At 43.7% G+C, this 19940-nt stretch overlaps 1 protein-coding gene and 1 long non-coding RNA gene across 4 annotated transcripts in view; both read left to right on the top strand.

Moving 5' to 3' along the window:
- RSU1 (Ras suppressor protein 1) overlaps positions 1-19940 on the top strand; it is a 203424-nt gene that overhangs the window by 156597 nt on the left and 26887 nt on the right. The window lies entirely within an intron of this gene.
- Positions 9114-15087, top strand: LOC123590341. Its single transcript, XR_006708722.1, has 2 exons — positions 9114-10869; positions 11112-15087. It is a non-coding gene; the product is annotated as an uncharacterized LOC123590341 (long non-coding RNA).

The raw sequence follows: 19940 nt of genomic DNA, 5'->3' as shown, positions 1-19940 counted from the left end.
ATTTTGTCAGGGTGTTTGTCTTGCTTATGAATAAATTTGAGTGAAAATGCGTTTTAAGTTAAAGCTGCATTGATGGTTCAAAAAATAAATTAAAAATAAAAATGAGATTGTTAACGTCTTTGATGTAGCAGGTTCATAAAGTTCTCGTGGTATTTTTTCAAGAAATATTTAAATGGATTTCCCTTAACTATTTAGAAGTCTCAGGACAGAATCTCATTTTAGAGGACACTTAGTGGAAAGAGGAAGAGGAATATACTACCTCCTTATAAAGAAACCTAAAAGTCATCTGCCATAACTAATGCTTGTATACTTTAAGACTTGGACAAATGTAGCACTTTTTACCCCCATTGTTCCCTGTTTTTAATAGTTGGGTTAAGCAGAGCTAGTAATTAGAAAACATTATCTTGCTTTTCAACAGCAATTATGGAAACCCTTGTTGGAAATCTTCTGTATAGAATCCAGGTACATTTGATTCTCTGTAAAAAAAAAAAAAAAAAAAAAGCCATTGCTTTTAAGTACGAGAGTGAATCATTGAAGTTTCTATTGAATTTTGGGGGAAAAGCGAATGTTGGTTGTCTGTCTCCGCCATCTGCATACCTGCCTCCCTCACCCTTGTGTCCTTCCTGGTTCCTCAAGTTACGAACCTGACCGAAAAACGTGATTCGAAGAGCATCAGTCAGACACCATTCCAGTTCTTGCTTATGGGCCAGTCAGAGAACAGTCACGTGCTAAAAGCTCACCTGTTGTTGCTTCTTTAACGGCTTTCTTGAGATAATAATTGACAGACCATACGACTCACCCGTTGGAAGTGTACAGTTCAGTGACTTTTAGCATATTCATACAGTTCGCATCCAGACTGTTCTCCAGAGGGTGTGCGCCATTTTACATTCACACCAGCGATGTGGGGGGGCTCCGGTGTCTCCACATCCTGGCCCTCACATGTTCCTTTTCTTCTTCTCTGATGATAGCCATCCTAGTGGATGTGAAATGGTACTGTGGTTTTAGTTTACATTTCCATCCTGGCTGTGATGTGGAGCATGTTTTCATGTGCTTATTCACAGGTTTTCATGTTGCGAGAGTGTCTTACAAACTGGTACTCACTACCGTGGGACCTGATGAAACTACTAGCCAGAAGTATCTGCCACCGTGTGCCATGCCTGTACCTAAGCTGAGAAGAGCTTTGGGCGCTGCCTCGGTGGCATACAGGGTAAAAGGAAGGACAATACTTGTTAACGAATATATGGAGTAAAGTCTTTGGGGCGCGATGGTGGAAGGAAGCATGAACACAGAACAGTGGGAACATAAGGGCGGAAGAGTTTACTTCTGCTGGAGAGAAGGGCTTTGATCAAGAGGGGAAAGAAAAACATGGCAGAGGCCATATTCGTTATACCGTGAACAGTTCTGTCTCAGTCATTGAACCAAGAAGGGGGGCAATCAGAATGAAAAGACACAGCCCCTGACTCTTGAGAACAACGAGCGGCCATTGTGGATCTTGATTTCTTGACTGTCAAAATGTTGTAGGCGACGGTTTTGTATAGGACTGCTGGGCTGGTGTCTTTCTCCTTTACGACAGCCTTCGTGATGGGGGAAAGTGCTTTCTCATATCTGTTAAGACGGGACAGGATCTCACTCAGCAGCTGAATAAGAGCTGTGTCCATTTGGTCCCGAAGCTGCTTGTGTTACTTGTCCTTTTTTTAACGCACATGAGAATCCCTTTTAGTGCCCAACTGATATCTGAGCCCCCCCCCCCCAAAAAAAATCCTTCTAGAAAAATGTGTGATTTGTAGTCTGAAATTGATGAAATATGAAATGACCTCCCTGGGTCTTTTGTGTGTGTAAAAGAATTTTTTCTTTTGTAAAATATTTCTCTTTTCCCTGATTAAATATTTATTTTCAGGTGTTTTGTTTTCTGTTCTCTTTCTGATAGCACTTATAATAGTTTTGGAGAAAAAGATCAGCTTCTGTGGAGCTTACAGGTAAAACCACCTTTGATACTAAATCTCACCTAGTACACTTCTGCCTCTTAAAGACGCTCCAAGATCATCTTGAAAAGATGTACAGGAGAAGCAACTTTCAGCATCCCCAATGAGCTCAAATCCTCATTTATGTTTACTAAATTTGCAACTCTGACATGATATTTTACAAAGCCATATAACATGCTTTTGCCAATTGGTTCTGATGTTTGATGGCTTAAGGAGAAATAGATTTGTGTGTTGAAACTTCTAGAACCTTTCCAGCATTACTTTTTCCCCCTGAAAGAGGGTGCTGAGGACTCAGAACTATTAACTATTGTCACACAATTCCCCAGATTTTATTTTCCTGTAGATAAAATTAGATCCAGAACAGGGAATTTTCTGGAATGCTTTCACGGCAAATAAGCTCTTGCAAAAATGCCATGAAATAATTGAAGCTCAGTTATTAGTACAAGTGTTTTCTTAAATATTATTAAATATACATCATATTACATATTTTAGCGTAAGATCGCTGTTAATAGCGATGAGAAAACCCTCATTCCTAGTGCTTTGTGCTGTGGACATTACCCTCCAGTTCACCATAAATAATTCCTCTCCCTTCCCTTCCCTTCTTTCTGCAGACCCATTCAGTACACACACGTCGGAAACTCTGCGCTCTGTGTGGCAGTTAGTTCCAAGGCCTTGGAGACCCACAGAGTGTGGTTCTGATCCAGCATTGCTGTGTGACCTTGAGCAAGTCCTTTAACCTCACCTACATGTCGATACCCTCTTTTGTAACACATAAAATCAGAAATACTGCCTACTTCCTAGGACTGCTGCGAAGAATAACTGAGATCGCGCACAGCAAGCCCAGGGCAGGGCACCTGGCAGGTGGGGCAGGGCACCTGGCAGGTGGGACAGCCCACTTCCGTACCCTGTCCTTGTCACTGTGGTCCCGCTGTACTTAGTGGGAAAGGCCAGTATTTAAATTCAAATCTGTTAGACTGTCCGGAAACGTTACTGTTGTGGTGATAACTCACTTTGGAAACATGAATCCCCTGTGTCATTTGTAGGTCGTCTTCATCCGGGTGCGTTGTGGGCACGTTGTCGATCGTTGACACGGCTTCTCTTTATTGAGGGCTGGGCTGTGCAAGGCACAGCTCAGGGGCCGGAGGTGGGAGGTGATGGACTTGTATTTTCTAATTCAGCTGAACCACAACCCTGTCAGGATTATGTAGATTTTGAAATAGAAGCAAAGAGAAGTTAGGTGATTTTCCCAAGGTTACATGGTCAACACAGGTGGTACCAGGATCTGTAACGAAGTGGATCATTTGACGTATTATCACTTTTATATGTTACTTGGGTGGGAGTGAATTATGACACAAGTTGTCATTTTAATTCTTGGAAGGAGGTGGAGTAAGGTGTAACAAGAGTTTATACCATTTTTCACATAGCAAAAACCATTTTTACATCTTCAAGGGTCCACAATAAATGCACTCTGAGGTAAAGGGTAACCCTCTTCTCGGTAACAGATCACATCCCTTACCCTTCTCCACAAATCATCACTGTGTGTTTGATGTTGTCCAGACAAATCTATATGATTCACATGGCCGGATGTTACTGGATTTGCTTCTCATAAAAATCTCATTCTGATTTTTAAATAAAGGAGCTCTGTACAAATCCTTAACAATCCTTCATAGTAGTATCTCTGAATAGCCATCCTGTTTTATACATCCCTTCATTATGAAAATATTGTTCAGAGTTTCTTTTTTGTTTGTTGGTTGGTTGGTTGGTTTTGTCTCCTGTGTACCTTAAGCAATAAACACATGTGTTGACCAAAAAGAACTTTTTACCTTTTAGAATTAACATTTTAATTTTAACACACTGATAAATTTCTCTTTTGGCTTATTACTTAAAGATTAAGCGTGAGATTTTTCTGTGCTGCATATATTATATACCAGAAACCTGGTATATATATAACTTTTAAAAAGTAAAGAAAAGCATAAATATTTGAAATCTCGAGGCTAGCAAAGAATCGTATATAAATTTCAAATGGAGAATTCACAAGGATGTTGTTCTATGAGGTGGTTAGTCTTTTGGAAATAGGCTTAAGGTTGGTGCTTTTACCTAATCGATTGTTCTTCGGCATCCTTGAAGAGACTGTCCATCTGTATGAATGGGAAAGAATGTTACAGAATGAGTTTTATGAATAATATAATTTTACATAACACTGATACCCCTCCAAATCCAGGCACGATATTTCTTTATCTACTGTATGACAACATGCCATCCTCGATATAATTAATGGCCAGAAAATTTAAGACAAAAGAAAGTGGATCTTCCTCAGCCTACAGCACGCAGTGTGTGAAAAAAAAATGCCGATGAAAAAAATTAGAGATCCAGATGCCGTAGCTGGTGGGAGATTTCTGTTGCCAACCAGCGTTCAAAGTCGGAAGCTGGTGCTGGTACAGTTTCTACCTTTTCCACCGGTTTCTGTCCAGATCTCCGGGTCTCTACAGAGCAGCGCCTGGTTGGTCTGCGGTTCTCAGCCGATCATTCACTCTTTCCCACACCGTCTCTTCCCATGTCGTTTGCTTCTTTCCCTCCTCCCCTACCTGCCTTTGCACACCCATCTGCTTTTTTGTAACTTTATTAAAGAGCGAACGTCAGTGTGCTTTTCCGTCACCAGGTAATGTGTGAGTTGATGGAGGAAGTAAAAATCAGACGAAAATCAAACTGATTTCCATGAGCACCTCCACACAGACCAAGCCCTTCTCTATGACTGTCTCAATAAAGATGTGCCCACAACAGCCCATACCATATATAGGAGTGTGTGTGTGTGTGTGTGAGAGAGAGAGGGTGGGGGGAGAGACAGAGAGTGTGTGTGTGTGTGTGTGTGTATGTGTGTGTGTGTGTAAATAGCCTTGTTTAATTCTTCCCTCCACTTTGAGGCAAAAAAAACCCTTGATAACCTAAACAGTTTGCTGGTGACAGGCCATCCCGTCAGGTGACTGCCTGTGTGGCTCTGCAGTGTCCTAGTTTCAATGGTGGTGGTGGTGGGAAGGCTAGTAGGCTTCCTGCCTAATACTGAGAGGAGGGGACCCATTGTTCGGCTCCCTGCTTCAGTTGCATTGATTGAGCGCCCGTTCTGCATTCAAGACAGGGACTCATGTGAAGCTAGATTTGTCCCCTGCCCATGTGAACTGTACAGTGCAATAGGGAAGTCACTCTCTACGCAGTCTCAAATATAGATACGTATCAGAAACTTGTTAAGTATGGAAAAGAAGTCCACTGTGCTGTGAGAGCTTGCAGCAGGGGACCTGAGAGCCTAGAAAGCTGTGAGAAGTGGCAGGAGCTAACAAGTGAAGGAATGAGAAGGGTAAGGGGAGTCCAGCAGCAAGTGTGGAAGGGCATTCCTGGCGGAGAAAGCTGCACACGCCAAGGCCTTGTGGCAGCAGAGGGCAAGGCTCATGTGAGGAGCTGACTCTGCCTGTAGCAAAGAGACTGGTCCCAGCTGAGGTCAGTGCTGGGCGCGAACCACCTTGTGCTAGCCGGTAGCCCGTCTGAGGATTTTTATCCCGGAGTGAAGGGAAAATGGCCAGTGCGGCAGGGCGGGAGTGTGAGCGGGTTCGCTTTTGGAAAGGTCACTTTCGACTCCGCACACCGAACAGAGTGAGGGGGCTGGTGGAGGTAGAGAGACCACTTGCTGGGCCCCAGCAGGAGCCCAGATATGAGGCAGTGTAGCTTGGACCAGGGGATGATGAAGAGGTTGAGAAAGTTATTGAGGGGAAAAAGTTGGAAGCATGTATGTGATGATTGGATAGGAGGAAGGGTCAAGTGCCCAGGGCTGTTTTGAGGGGTTGTGTTCTCACTTTAGACAAAATGAATTCAGGGTCTAAAATTAAAAGTACCCTTCAAAATAACTGGAATCCAACAAGCCATGTATTATGTTCTTCCCCCTTCTCTTTCGCCCTCCTTCACTTCCTCCCTCCCTCCCTCTCCCTCTTTCTTAATTATTTAACTTTCTGGTACAACTCAAGCAAAAAGATTAGCTGCTTGCAGAGGAACTTTGGTCTCTAACTTTGCAAGTGCCCCATGCCAGATCCGTTCCTATTAATATGAATTGGAGGCTTGATGTGAATTTTTCCCAAAATATATTGTCTCATTTATGTTAAAAACATATAACTTCGGAGCACTTACTTTAAACTCTCTGGGAGATAAAACATGAGCTGGCTAGGTTGTTTCTCGGTGCTAAAACCAAACGTCTGCATGAATTGCAATGTTGCTGTAAATATTTCCAGGCACAGACAGGTAGATACAATAGGAAAAGCCCGAACAAATTCTTAGGATGCCAATATTGTCACAAAGTCTCCATGCAGAATGAAGTTGTTTGACAAAGTGTTTCCCTGGTGATTTGGCTGCAGATGAAAATGTCTTCGGCAATAAAATTCCGTGCTGGAGCCTCAGCTCTGTGCACGCATCAGTCAGCAAATGACATATCAAGGATCTTTTTTTGCTGTATTAGTTAATATGTTGGCAGAAATATGTGAAACATTGTTATTCCCCTCAATTTCTGTGCCTGGATATTTTTCCCTCTACCTTTAAACAAGCATTCATTTTACCAAAATATTTTCCAGCCGTAAATCTACGACTAATCAATAGGATTGCATTAGAACAGAGATACAAAGTTTTTTATTACAAGTGTTTTCTTAGTTACCAATGCCAGAAGACGTATAATAGCAAGAGCTGCTGTTTTGCCATCATTTGTGAATAGTTTCGGGGAAATTTAAGGGTTGGTAAGGCAATTAGTGATGAAGCATAATTTTAATTATAGGAACTGGATAAGCTGCGTACAGCTTTATGAATTAATACATGATTGTTTAATAGGTCACAGTCACGTGCGACTTTAATCACACTTCTTGTAGCCACGGTTTTATTAGCAGTCGTGTTTTATAACTTAACAATTTATGCATAATGAATTCAGAAGTTCCATTTGCGTGATATCAGGGAAATAATTTACCCCATACGTTAGCACTCGTAAACAGCAGCAGAGTCCTGCAGGATCATAACCGAATAATTGTCCAAGATCATTTTACATTCAAAGGTACTTTTAATAATGAGATCATTCTGTACGGCCTTCTGTTATTTCTGTGGACGCCAAGTCTGGCTTTCACGAAGTGATTTGAGAAACAGGAGTGAAGATGTATCACAATCATTTCACGTGTATTTAATGAGCATGATTACCCAGTGGGGTCCACATCCATCCTTGCAGTTGGGAAAACTGTAAGGGATTGAATTTATGCTGCATTGTAGAATTTTCTTGTCTAACACTCTTCCTCCAGCCCAGCATCTCCAGGCTTCAGTGCATGTCAGAAGCTATCAGATGGACTAGATTGTGCTCTGTGTATCTTAATGGCACATGTGGCATACTTTAGCTCAGGCTTTTCAGAGCCTCCTTGCGTGCTGGCCTCTGGGTAGCCACTGTCATCTCAGGGAAAGCACAGTCTCATCCCACCCCAAGCTGCTTCTCAACCAGCCCCTGAGAGAACACCTCCAGCCCCTGTCCTTACACAGAAGCAAAGAAACTCACACTTGGTGATTGACTACTGTAACAGCAGGCACCCGGCTAGTTGATGCTTGTCATTTTCATCAAGATTTTATTTTAAATCACAAACCCACTGGGGCCTCAGTTCTGGAAAGTCTTTTGAGGCCACCCAGTGATATTGGAGACTCTTGAGGCTAGGGTGATCTGTGTATGTTGCAAGGGTATTAATAGGCCCGTTAAAGGGCGTTCTGTTCAAAGAAGCTTGGAAAACTTTGGGGAAAACTGTTCACTGATAGGTGAGTGTTCATCTTCGGTGTCTAGGTAGGGTATGCAGGGTGCAGCATTTCCCAAACTTTATTGACCCTAGAGTGTTTTTGTTTGTTTCTTTTTGTTTTTGTTTTTGTTTTTGGAAGAGTGTCCTACCCTCAGTTTCTTTCTCTATGAAATATACAAATCAAAATATATAAAACATGTAAAAAGCATATGGAGTTCAACAAAATTCAATCAGGTAAATCTGAAGATGTAATTGGCTTTATTAAGCCATTTGTGGTTTAATAATAATCAATAATTAATAAAAATTATTAAATTAATAATTAATAAAATAATTAATGTGGTTTAATAAGTAAACCATTTGTGGATCAGACAGCATCCCATCCAGCAAGTAGAGGGGAGTTTTGCGGAGCCCAACAAACGGAAGGCTTTTATAGTTATTTTTAAAATCATTTTTAATGTTTATTTTTGAAATAGAACACAAACAGGGGAGGGTGGGGGGGGGGGGTGGAGACACAGAATCCGAAGCAGGCTCCAGGCTCCAAGCTGTCCACACAGAGCCTGACGTGGGGCTCGAACTCACCAACTGTGAGATCCTGACCTGAGCTGAAGTCAGGGGGCTCAACTGACTGAGCCACCCACAAGAGAAAGGCTTTAAAAGGCAGAGAAAAATTTTTTTTAAAAAGAAGAAAGGAATTTATTAGCAAGAAATGCATTGTTGAGGCAAAGTTGCCCTCCTACGTGGAGCCGAAGGGGTCTATCAGTAAAATTTCCTAGTACTAAGCATGTTAACTCGTTGAAGGCTACATATCTAGAAGGTTGAAACTTCAGTTAGGTTAGGTGGGAAGTCTTGATTTACCGCCATGGGGCCTTAACTTAAGTGATGCCATTTTGGGTCTGTGGTTTTTATCTGTTTATTTGTTGTTGTTGCTTTAAACATTAGTTACACTGTGCTGTCCTCAGCACAAATTTAGTCAGGGTATAAGATATAATGATGATTGTTCATGTGATTTTCAAGGCTGTGAAGTACCATAAAAAATATAACCAATTACGGTTATTTTTCTGCTTTGATCTTTTTGGAAATAGAGTGTCAGGGAAACCGTGTGCCAGATTCTTTTTTAAATTTTTTTTTTTCAACGTTTATTTATTTTTGGGACAGAGAGAGACAGAGCATGAACGGGGGAGGGGCAGAGAGAGAGGGAGACACAGAATCGGAAGCAGGCTCCAGGCTCTGAGCCATCAGCCCAGAGCCCGACGCGGGGCTCGAACTCACGGACCGCGAGATCGTGACCTGGCTGAAGTCGGACGCTTAACCGACTGCGCCACCCAGGCGCCCCCCAGATTCTTTAATTGTTCAGATTCTAGTGGTCTGGACACCGTTCTCTGTGTCTTTTATTCTTCCCGCCCAACTCTTTTGTATGCTGGGAAAATCTCTTCTTTAAGGGTCCACATTACTAACTGCAAAAAATGATCTTTATAGCATGTGGTTGATCTGAGCGTTAGTTTTAAGTGGTTTTTTACTGGTTGTGTTTATAGTGTCTTCTAACTGCTCGCTGTCAGTTATTAATATTGCCTAATCAGTTTTGTCTTTATATTAACACAACCCTATAATTAGCTGTCTGTTTCCCACACTCAACTTTTCCAGATTGGCTTAAACTCTAAATAAAGGGTGAGGGGGGCAAAGGGAGTGAAAGTCACGGCAAATCCCTTGCTGTGCAGATATGTAGACAGCCTACACTACAAGAAACCTCCTTCTGGCTCCAACCGCCTCATTTTTTTCTCTTCAGCTAGTTTATGCTCACAGTTGCCTGTTCAGAAATGTTTATCAAATTAATAAGTAACTTTGCATACCATAAAGGCTGTTTTGATTTCACGTGGAGGCAAGATTGAATTTCTTCATGGTTTGATTCGCTGCTATTGATTCTCTCATGGCGATTTGGAGAACAGAGCTCGGATGGTCTCAGCGAGCTAATTTGTTGGTAATGTAATTTATTTATAATGCTTTGGTTGCAGGAAGTAGAAGGAGCATGTTCCACTCAATACAAAGCGTAGTATTCTTTTGTTATTCGTTTACTCCACCAAGATTTATAGTGCCTATTACTGGCCTTGGGTCCAACAGGGAATAAAATACAATACCTGTCCTGGGGAAGTTTGCATTCTAGTGGAGAGAGACAGTCAGTGAACAAATGTTAGATGGCAGCAAGAGAGCAAGAGGGTGGGAGGTGTCAAGAAAGGCCTCAGGGACCTGAAGGACGTGCAGAAATTGAGGCAAGGAGTGGTCCGCACAGGTACACCCACGCGGGAAGAAAGAGTGAAGCCACTGTGAGCTCAAAGAGATGACGGTGACAAAAGTTGGCTTTGCTCTCCGTGAGACAGGATGCCATGGGTGTGTTTTGAGCAGAAGAGCGACAAGATCTGGTTAATCATTTAGAAGGATCACTGGTCCTGGGGGGTGAAAGGGGGAGCAGAGGAGACAACTCGAAAGCCATTACAGTAACCTGAGCAGGAGGGTGGTGGTGGGGTGGCTGAGATGGAATGGATTAGAAGCAGCACAAGGGGAGAGACTGACAGAGTTTGCCGGTGAGTTGGACGTGGGATGGAAAGCCAGAAGTTGGCATTGCCCGAATGGAATCCTGGCATTGGAGTGAATTTGAGAGAGTGGGGGAGCTTGGATGTGCTGAAGGGGCTGGTTGGCAGGTGGCTGTCATATTCTGGAGGCAGGACAAGGACCTGGCTGGAGATCCAAGCGTGAGCGTCCAGGGCGGGTAGCATGACTGAAAGTCATGAGTCTGAAGACCATCATCTAGGGAGTACAAAGAGAAGAGGTCCAGAGACCAGGCCCCAGGCTCCCCAGTGTTTGAGAGGCAGCAGGAGGGGAAAAAACAGTACAGGGAACTGAGAGCGAGCCCTCAATCATAAAGCAAGCCAAGAAAGTGTAATGTTCCAGAAAGCATATAAATTAGTGGTGTCAGAGAGGTGGAAATTTATCAGTTTTTCCAGCTGCCGTGGAAAACTGGGGTAAGATAAGACTTGAGATTGCCCTTTGGAGTTAACAATGCCGAGGTCTCATCAAAACTAGGAGCTTGTTTTGTTAACAAAGAGGTTGGAGGGGCGCCTGGGTGGCGCAGTCGGTTAAGCGTCCGACTTCAGCCAGGTCACGATCTCGCGGTCCGGGAGTTCGAGCCCCGCGTCGGGCTCTGGGCTGATGTCTTGGAGCCTGGAGCCTGTTTCCAATTCTGTGTCTCCCTCTCTCTCTGCCCCTCCCCCGTTCATGCTCTGTCTCTCTCTGTCCCAAAAATAAATAAACGTTGAAAAAATATATATATATATATAAAAAAAAAAAGGTTGGAATAGGAAGATTAGCTTGGAATGGGTTAAACACAGATATGTCTTTGGAGAGTTGACTCCGAGGGAAGGCAGGGATGGGCGATAGCTGGAGGAGGATGTTGGGTCCAGACAGGCAAGAATAAAGTGTGTTTTGTGTTAATGTGAACGGTTAATGTGGTGGGGGAGGGATCGATGTTGGAGGAGAGGGGACAGTTGCTAGAGCAATGTCATCGTGAAGGTAGAAGGGCTGGGGGTCCGGGAAGCAAGCAGAGGGGTTGGCCCTGGCTAGGGATCCAGGCACTTCATGCAGGATAACGAGAGGAGGCAGGATGGATGAGGAAGTTGTAAACTATTTGAGGTTTGGGAGAAGAAGGTATAAAATCGGCTAGCAGTGGGAGAAGGGATGTACCAAAGAAATGAGTGAAGATGGCCAGCACTACAAAGGACCCTGGTGATAATCCACGCGAATTGAACTTGCCTCTTTGTGCTCACTGCATCAGGAGAGCTTGCCCAGAATACCTGCGAAAATAACTAATGTTCCAGTTTATATATACACCACAATTTGTTTATCCATTGGCCTATTATTGTGCATTAATATTGTTTCCAGTTGGGGGTTATTATGAATACAGCTGCTATGAGCATTTTTGTACAAGTCTTTATATGGACATATGTTTTCATTTCCCCTGGGTAGGTTCCTAGAAACAGAATCACTGGGTCGTAGAATAGACATATATTTAACTTGGAAAGAAACTGCCAGTTTTCTGAAGTGGCTGTTCTGCAAAAGTAACCAGGCGAATGCTTCACCCTGTTGGGTAGAAAATAAACGTATAGTAAATGGGAAATGCAAGATAGCAGAAATTCATGGTCTCGGCTTAGTCATTACCGAGTCTTAGCAAAGTCACCGAACTATTACAGACTCAATTTCCCCAGAAGCTACACGGAAGATATAAACGAGGTCATCTGCAAGTTCCCTTTTGAGATCCCACATTCTGTGAGTTTTGCTGAAATTCAACCACATGGTCATAAACAGACAGAAAGCCTGATACCTGCACATTTTTATTCTGCGGGAGTTGAGTTGCGTTTAGTGTGCAGGACATAGGAAGAAAATCTAGAACGTAAGGTGCAGAGGCAAAAGGATTAGGCTTATATGAAGCACACAGTTGCATGTGGAAATGATGTAGTCTTTAGAAGAAAACGTAAGGTGACAGAGAATTCAACTCAGAATTTTATATTAAAAAGTTGTGTACTTGTGAATAGCTCCCATTTTGCTTTTGTTAGGACGTACATCCTGGGAGACACAGCTGGGTGATTTAAGAACAAACTCCCTACACGTGCACTGTTGGGGTTGCTGTGGCTTGCTTGGAAATGAGAGGAATGCAACATTGGCCTCTGTTACTACTGCAGAACCGCTGGACAAGTGTCCTGCTCATCTGGGCACTCTCCGGCCAAGAGCAGAGAACATTTCTGTTTCCTTCCAGCGACGGGAGAGAGCACCCCATTGCCGTCTTTCTGTACGTCTTGTCCATACATGGACTTCCATGTACGTGGCTGCATGTCTCTGAGACATCTCAGCTGTCTGTTCCCACACTTCAGCACTGCACGGTGAAGGATGTGCTTCAGCAAAGACTGGGGCGCCATGTTCCCGTGGTTGAAGCCATCTGATAAATAGAGGATGCTAGAAAAGACAGGTTGAACATCAGTGTGAGATCACATTCTCCTGTATAGTTTGCCTTTCAGGGTAATGAGAATTAGGGGAGGGGAGGGGACAAGCCACTGGGAGACCGCTCCAAGCCAGTGGGGAGTCTTGACTAAGCTGTGATTGGCGGTGGAGGCAAATGGCCAGTTGGTGCCCGTCACCCCTCGGGGTCCTGGGGTTGTGAGGTCCTCATCCACTCAGGGACAGATGAATGCCCTCTGCTTTCTCAGAAGGGATTCTGAAAGACCTGAGTTTTGAAAGGCATTCATAGGGGATCTTGGATTTGAACTTTAGAGGTCAGGCCGAACTCTTGCAACGTGCGAAGTGCCTTCCACAGCATCCCTGGCCTGATTGTCAGCCAGCATCTGCTTGAGAACCTAGAGTCACCTGGAACTCAGTACCTCAGCACGTTCACTGTAGGACACACGTACTTCTCAGAACATGCCCACAGGGTACAACCTTACCGAGCCCGTGCCGTGGGACCTTTCTTCTGTGACATGGGTAAAGAATCTAAAGCCAAAAGCATCTGCACCGCTAGCATGGAGTGGTAGCTTTGTCTGGTTTTGTTTCCCTCCCTAGGGGGGACTAGATCATGGGCATATTATTTTTGTTCTTTCTCAGTGGGGTGAAGAACCACACAAGTAAGCGTTCTTTTCCCCAGTCAGGGACCGGCATCTCTTAAGTGGCTCTGATTTATCTTTACTTTGATCTCTGAAGATGACTCCTTTCTTCCATTGGGCTTCCATTCTTCATAGCTGTTCAAAAGTCCACGTATTTGTAATGCAAAAGCAGTGATTTTCAACCAGGGCAGTTTGGTTCCCAAGGGACATTTGACAGTTACTGGAGACCCCATCGTTGCCATATCTGATGTGGAGATGCTATGCGCAGGTAATGAGTAGAGGCCAGGGATGCTCCTGAACAGCCTTCAGGGCACCGGAGGGCCCTGTGCAACAAAGAACTACCTGGTCCAAAAGGTCTTTGCGGTGGGAGTGGGAAACTCTGGACTAAAGGAGCCAGTGGTTGCAAGCCCACCAGTAGCCCCTTCCGTTGGTGGCCAGCACAGTTCACGGGGTTGTGCTGTGGCACTCAGCTTTGTTGGTATCTAGGGAGATGGAAGAGTCTTAATTTCATGAGCAGCAGAGGTTCTGCAGTTATTTATATTCTCCGTGGCTCTTACAGAAGAGTTAGAGCGGAGCCAAGTAGTTCACCATAGAAAGAATTCATTGAGAATCAGTCGTGGGGTGTGTGGTTAGAATACGATGTTGGCGGCTTTGCTCTTCGCTCGCTTTCATCCGTAACTTAACTCAGAGTGGCAGACACCTTTGAATCCTAAACAGGGACTTATTTTTACAGCCTTCTTGGGTTTTTTTTTAGATACATCCAACTTCTCGCTAATAAACCAATGAGGTCTAGGTTACCTCTAATTAAGAGAAGAGTGAGCAGTCAAGATCAAAGAGATTTAAAAGGCCTTGTGTTTTCACTCCTTTATTCATACATTCCAGAAAGCAGTTTGTTTTCCATAGTTGACGTAGTTTGCTAAATCTGGTGCCTTGTTGGTTATTTGGTGGAGGGCTTGTTTTGTGGGTTTTGTTTTGTAGTAGGGGAGACAGAAGGGGGAAAAATCACGTGAATGTGTTTTTCACGTTGTCAGAAGAAGGCAAACTCGACCTCAGTGCAGGTTTTGATGTGTAATAGTAGGAGAACAGACACAGGCGTTGAATAATTTCCCACCCACCCTTTTTAGGGGTAGAACCCATGCTGAGAGAGGACGCAGAAGAGCTTGTCAGTCAAGGCAGAAGCTAATTAGATTAGCTCCAGTGCCTCTCTGGACGGCTTCCAGAAGCACACACCCTGTCACATTTGCTGTGAGTGTCAGTGAAGGCTCCCTCTTCCCCCATTTCTTTGACTCTATCCAAAACCAAACTTGAAAATGGTGGGAGTGAGCACTGCTGGGGTCCCCCCTGTGTGCGGGATGGAAACAGGAAACACACATTCTTTAGGGGTGTAAAAGGAGGGTCCAGGGGGTTCCCTGGGCCCACAGTGAATGTAACTCAGGGAGACAACACCGTGGTAGGAGTATACTGGCAGCAGAGGCCGACTGGGGGATTCTGAATTGCCCCACCCGCCGAAGTTCCCTTTCTCTTTCCTGGCTGGTTAGCATGAGCATCAAATGACTGTTGTCACCTTTAAATGAAAACTAAGATTAGTGAGCTGTTGTTGAAAGAGTGGGGACCATTTGGGATTTCAAGGTGTTCTAGAAATCCTCCTTTGGTAGTGCTAGTTATTCGTGGTAAAAACACACACACACACACACACATATATATATATATATATATGTTTATTTATATATATAAAATTTATATTTTATATAATATTTAAATATATAATATATAAGATATATTTAATATATAATAAATATAAATATGTTTATATATAAATATATGTTTATATATAATTTATAGATATATATGTAATTTATATATATTTATATATATATAAAATCACCCTTCTCTGTTTCCTTTTGTGAGACTCATGGTAACACAGGGTCAGCTGAGGTCCCGATAGTGCACAGCACTGGGCAGGTGCGCTCTCCGAAGAGTGAGTGCTCCCCGCCGTGAAGGCAGGACCCAGCACCGATGTGCCCTGAGCCTGTTTGCGGCTTCAGTCATCTTAGTGCTGGAAATTCTTCCCTCTGGAGACGTGGTCTGAACCGTCCCTCGCCGATGAAGGCAGTGCAGCTCTCAGGCAAAAGCTTGTCTTCCGATCCTCTCCCATGGCACATGACAGTTTTGTCTGTGACGGCCAGATTAATTATCACAAGTGGTTTGCTGGCAGACAGTTGGATGCTAATTATGATTGGGACCCCTGGGCCCTTGCACCCAAATCTGTTGATGTTTGTTGGTGGCGGTGAAAAGGAAACACCATAAAATATGAAAGGATTTCTTTTTTGTGGGTTGGGGCCTGGGGAACAACTCAGAGCGAGGCAGATCAAGCCAGGCAGCTTTGGTTAACCGTGACCTGAGCCAACAGCTTCTCCCCCTGTGTTCATGGGGAAAGGACTGAACAAGTGGTTAATTAATTGTTACTTCCCGGTGAAGAGGGGTTTGAGTTTGGATATTTCAATGCAAAGGCAAAAATAGGCATTGATTAAATTTGAGGTGACATTTGGGAAGGTGTTCTCATAATGTCTGAGTTTGATTATCCAATCTGACTTCATGCTGTGTCCTGGGTTTGTGTGAAATTTCTAGCAGGTTCTACCTGGGAAGAATTATTTTCAATTAAATGGATCATGAGCACTGGAGAAAGAATCATGAAACGCACCTGTAGCGTGGAATCATGTAGTGAACAAAGCTGCCCAGCTCACAAAGGGATGTTTTGGGAGTTGGCCTGCGCTAATACGGGCTTTGGTTACCATGTCATTCTTTCTCATCATCGGTTACGTTAATGAGTTATAGACATGAAGGCAGATGCGTACTTCATGGGGCCGCGTGACGCATGGCGGATGCTGTCGCTGGCTCTGGTTGGGGACAAGCAAGGAGGAGGCCAGCAGATCCTTGATCGCTGGAAAGGATGGTAACCTGTTGGGAGATTGCAAAAAGGCAATCCAGCATTAGTGGGGAAAGTAGAGAAAAGAACAGGAAATGTCTTAATTATTTCAAGTAGGTATGTGAATGGGCTGGCTTTCTTTAGTAAGGCTTTTTGATAGGATACAGGCAACGTTCCAGCATATGTGCTTGAATCATCTTTAATGACTAAGTAAATAAAGGACACCCCTACGTACTTTTTTTGGGATTCCATGGATTTTTAAATAGTGTTTTTTCCTCAAGGAAAGTGAAGTGACTCATAATTCCTATTAAATTCGGTGGCTGATATATAGTCACAATATACAAAATAAATTTTGTCTAATGTTGCATTTCCATAATCATCAGATAAGATTGTCTGGCAGAAACAAACTTGCCTTTAGGCCTTACCTGGGGAAGTCAGAGTACAGCGAGTGCCCCCACTCCTGTACCACTCTTAGCCCAAAAAATGTAGACAGAGGCAAAGACAGGTCCATAAAGATCCACTGCTTTGTTCCCTGGCACAGTTGAGGATACAGTTGTGTCAGAAGGAGCTATTTGAAAGGCTTTGAAATTTTTCTGCAGTTACCCTTCCGGTTGAATTTCCTGAAAGTTTTTCCTGCTTCCAGGGTATAAATGCAAGGTATGATGAACAGGAAGTTTAAGGGAATGACACTCATTAAATCTCATTTCTCTGTGCCTCTTCCAGCCTTTTCTTGATGATTTTAATTCTTACCGGGCAGCAACTCAGTGACCTTACTTCTCCCTCTCATGAGCCAGAGAGGAAAACCCTCTGTGTTTAAAGAGACTCCGAGCCTCCCATGCATCCCAGTTCTGCTCCAGGGAAACCTGGGCGGTGGCAGAGTACCCCTGCACTGGTAGAGATGGGCATTTTCATTCTGATGAAGGGGTGACGAGGCCAGGGGCCAAGCCAACAGCATGAACACTGGCTTTGCTCGGGAGTGTCTTCGTTTATTCTCACACTCGTTCATGCACTCACTCGTTCACAGAGACTTGCTGAGCATTACTTCAAGTAGGTATGTGAATGGGAGCCCTGCCCATCTTGGTAAAGAGAGCATGGGCCCCACCCTCAGGGTTCGTTCCCAGCTGTGCATTGCAGCAGCCCTGTGTCCTTACAGAGCCCGAGGACGCCAAGTTAATACAGCCCAAGAGCTGTATCACCAACCGGGCGTGTTCCTTTCTTAAATGGACACAAGGCTTACCATTTTGCACTCCTTAGTTTTTGAATCTTCGATAATCACACACTGACAGCGGTTTCATCAGGTGGCCAACTCTGGATCCTGTCAACTCGCTTGAGACCTTTTGGGTGACTTCGGGTAGGGCCAGGCAGTCAGACTGACAAGAGCCCGGCCTGGGGTTTCCAGGAGTTTCTGAGCACATTTCTGCCATCGACCACCTGTCACTTTGGTCGACTCATTTGGCCCAACCACACCCCAGTTTCTCATCTGTGGAACAACACATTTAACCAAAGTGAGTTTAGGTCACCCTCATTTTTTAAAATCTATACTTTTTTTTTTTTTAATTTTAGTGCGTAAAAAAGGTGATTTTCAAGTTTAATGAGTCTAATAGTTGTGCTACCAAAATGGAAAAGAAAACCAAACAAAATTACTTTTTTCCATTTGGGACAAGTTGAATTTCAAAAATAGCATCCTCTGTGCTGCCTGAGGTTAGAGTCACTATTTCTAAGAACATCTGCCATTTCATGAGTAATTAGATGTGTCCAGACTGACAGAGACATGATCTCATTCATTCTTCACAACCTTAAGAGGGAGGTTCTGGTAGTGTCCTTGTACCCGTAGGGTGTATGTAGGTACTGTCCCTGTTTGCAGATGAGGAGATAGAGACCCAGAGAGACTAGGGAACTTCTCTGGGTTTACACATCAGGGAATGTTAAGATGGGCTTGGAATCCAGAGCTTCTATATGACTCACAGAACCATCACATAATGTTCCGATCAGCTTGCTAGTGACACCACCTGTCACAAAGGCGGGGCTCAGTAATTGGTGGGTGCTTGGCGGGTGGAATGAGATGGAAACTTGTAATGTGATCACTTGGAAGACGTGTACTCAGGTAGCCCTCTGTTTTTCCTGTTACTGCACGTGCTGTGTCACTGTGCACTGAGGCCACACTGTTCCCAGATCATCTTGTTGCCAGTGGGTCTTCTTTTAAACCTTCGCTAATTAATACAAGGACCCGATCTCAGGTCCCCTGATACTCAGTGGAGTGCCCTGCCCGGCAGCTTGGGCGTCACCTGGTAATGGGTCAGAAATGGAAGATCTCGGGCCCCTCGACCCGCTGACTCAGAATCGGCACATGCCCAGATCCCCCAGGTAATTCCCATGCACACAGAAGTTTGGGAGCTTTGCACGTCTGGCAGGACTGCACGTGAACCCTGTGCTACTTGGCAGAGGAGCACAGTTGAGTATCACGCCACGATAACCATATTAATAGTGTTGTGGCCAGGAGTGAAGAATTTGAGGAATACGATTCTCAAATCGCGACAGAAGACCGCGACACTCAGGAGGAAGGCATAGGACCTGAACGCAGGAGAAGCTGGAAAAAGAGAAATCTTTTTCCGTGGACCTTGCTTTTTATGGAGTTGAAGAACACAGGTTTTTTTTCGGGTTTGTTTTCACTTTGGGAAAAAAACCATCCCGGGTTGCTTGGGAGTTCAAACAGTAAAGTCCAATTAGTAAAAAGTAAGAATTAATAAAAAGAGAGAAGGCTAAAACTTAGTGATAAGCCATACTTCTCAAGGTTATTATTTTGAGCTAATTGCAGGACTCCCCGGCCCTCTGTTTTTCCCCTCAAAGTTCGTATTTCTTATAAAACAGCTCCAAAGTGAAAAATCCTATGTCATGTAAAATAATTACTCATATTTGTCGTTAAGAACGAATACGCAGCATGCAGCAACGAATGTTTTTCCTTCCTGTCTCACGTGGCTGTTTCTTAAATGCACAACGTTTTATAGAACATACAGGAAAAATGTAACATTTCTTGCAGTCACTGGATTCTACCTAACAAGCGAAAATTGAAACTTAGCTCATGTAGAGGCAGTTATATTACATGTTCAATGAGGGTTTTAAGATATATATTGAAAAAAATTAAGTATTACGTGCAAAAACATAAACAGAGGACACTATAAATCGAGCCCCCGTGAAACGTATGTAAATGTGTTAATACGTGTGTGTACATAATGTGATATGGAGGAAGATTATTACCAGCTCCTTGTTTTTATAGTGTGTTGTTGATATTTTACAGAAAGGTTAAAGCAAATGAAGTGTTGCCAGGATCTCCAAAACTATCCATCCTAACTTCTAGGATCATGTTCTCCAAACTGCTAATTAATGTAAAGTCAGTTTCATATATTGAGATGTTTAATCAATTGGCAGATTGCTGTCAATAAATATGTGTCTGAAGTGGTTTTAATAGGCTAATGAAGTACCCTCTGTGAGTGTCAGAGCTATTGGGAAAAGTCTCTCTCCCTTCTGGGCGTCTTGCCATATGTTATTAGTCTCCCTCTGATGCAGGAAAGAATGCCCTTCACCATTGCCGGTCTCACCTCTGGAT

Source organism: Leopardus geoffroyi, chromosome B4 (assembly GCF_018350155.1).
Source record: "Leopardus geoffroyi isolate Oge1 chromosome B4, O.geoffroyi_Oge1_pat1.0, whole genome shotgun sequence".
Lineage (NCBI taxonomy): Eukaryota > Metazoa > Chordata > Mammalia > Carnivora > Felidae > Leopardus > Leopardus geoffroyi.
This window is presented reverse-complemented; position numbering and strand designations above follow the sequence as displayed.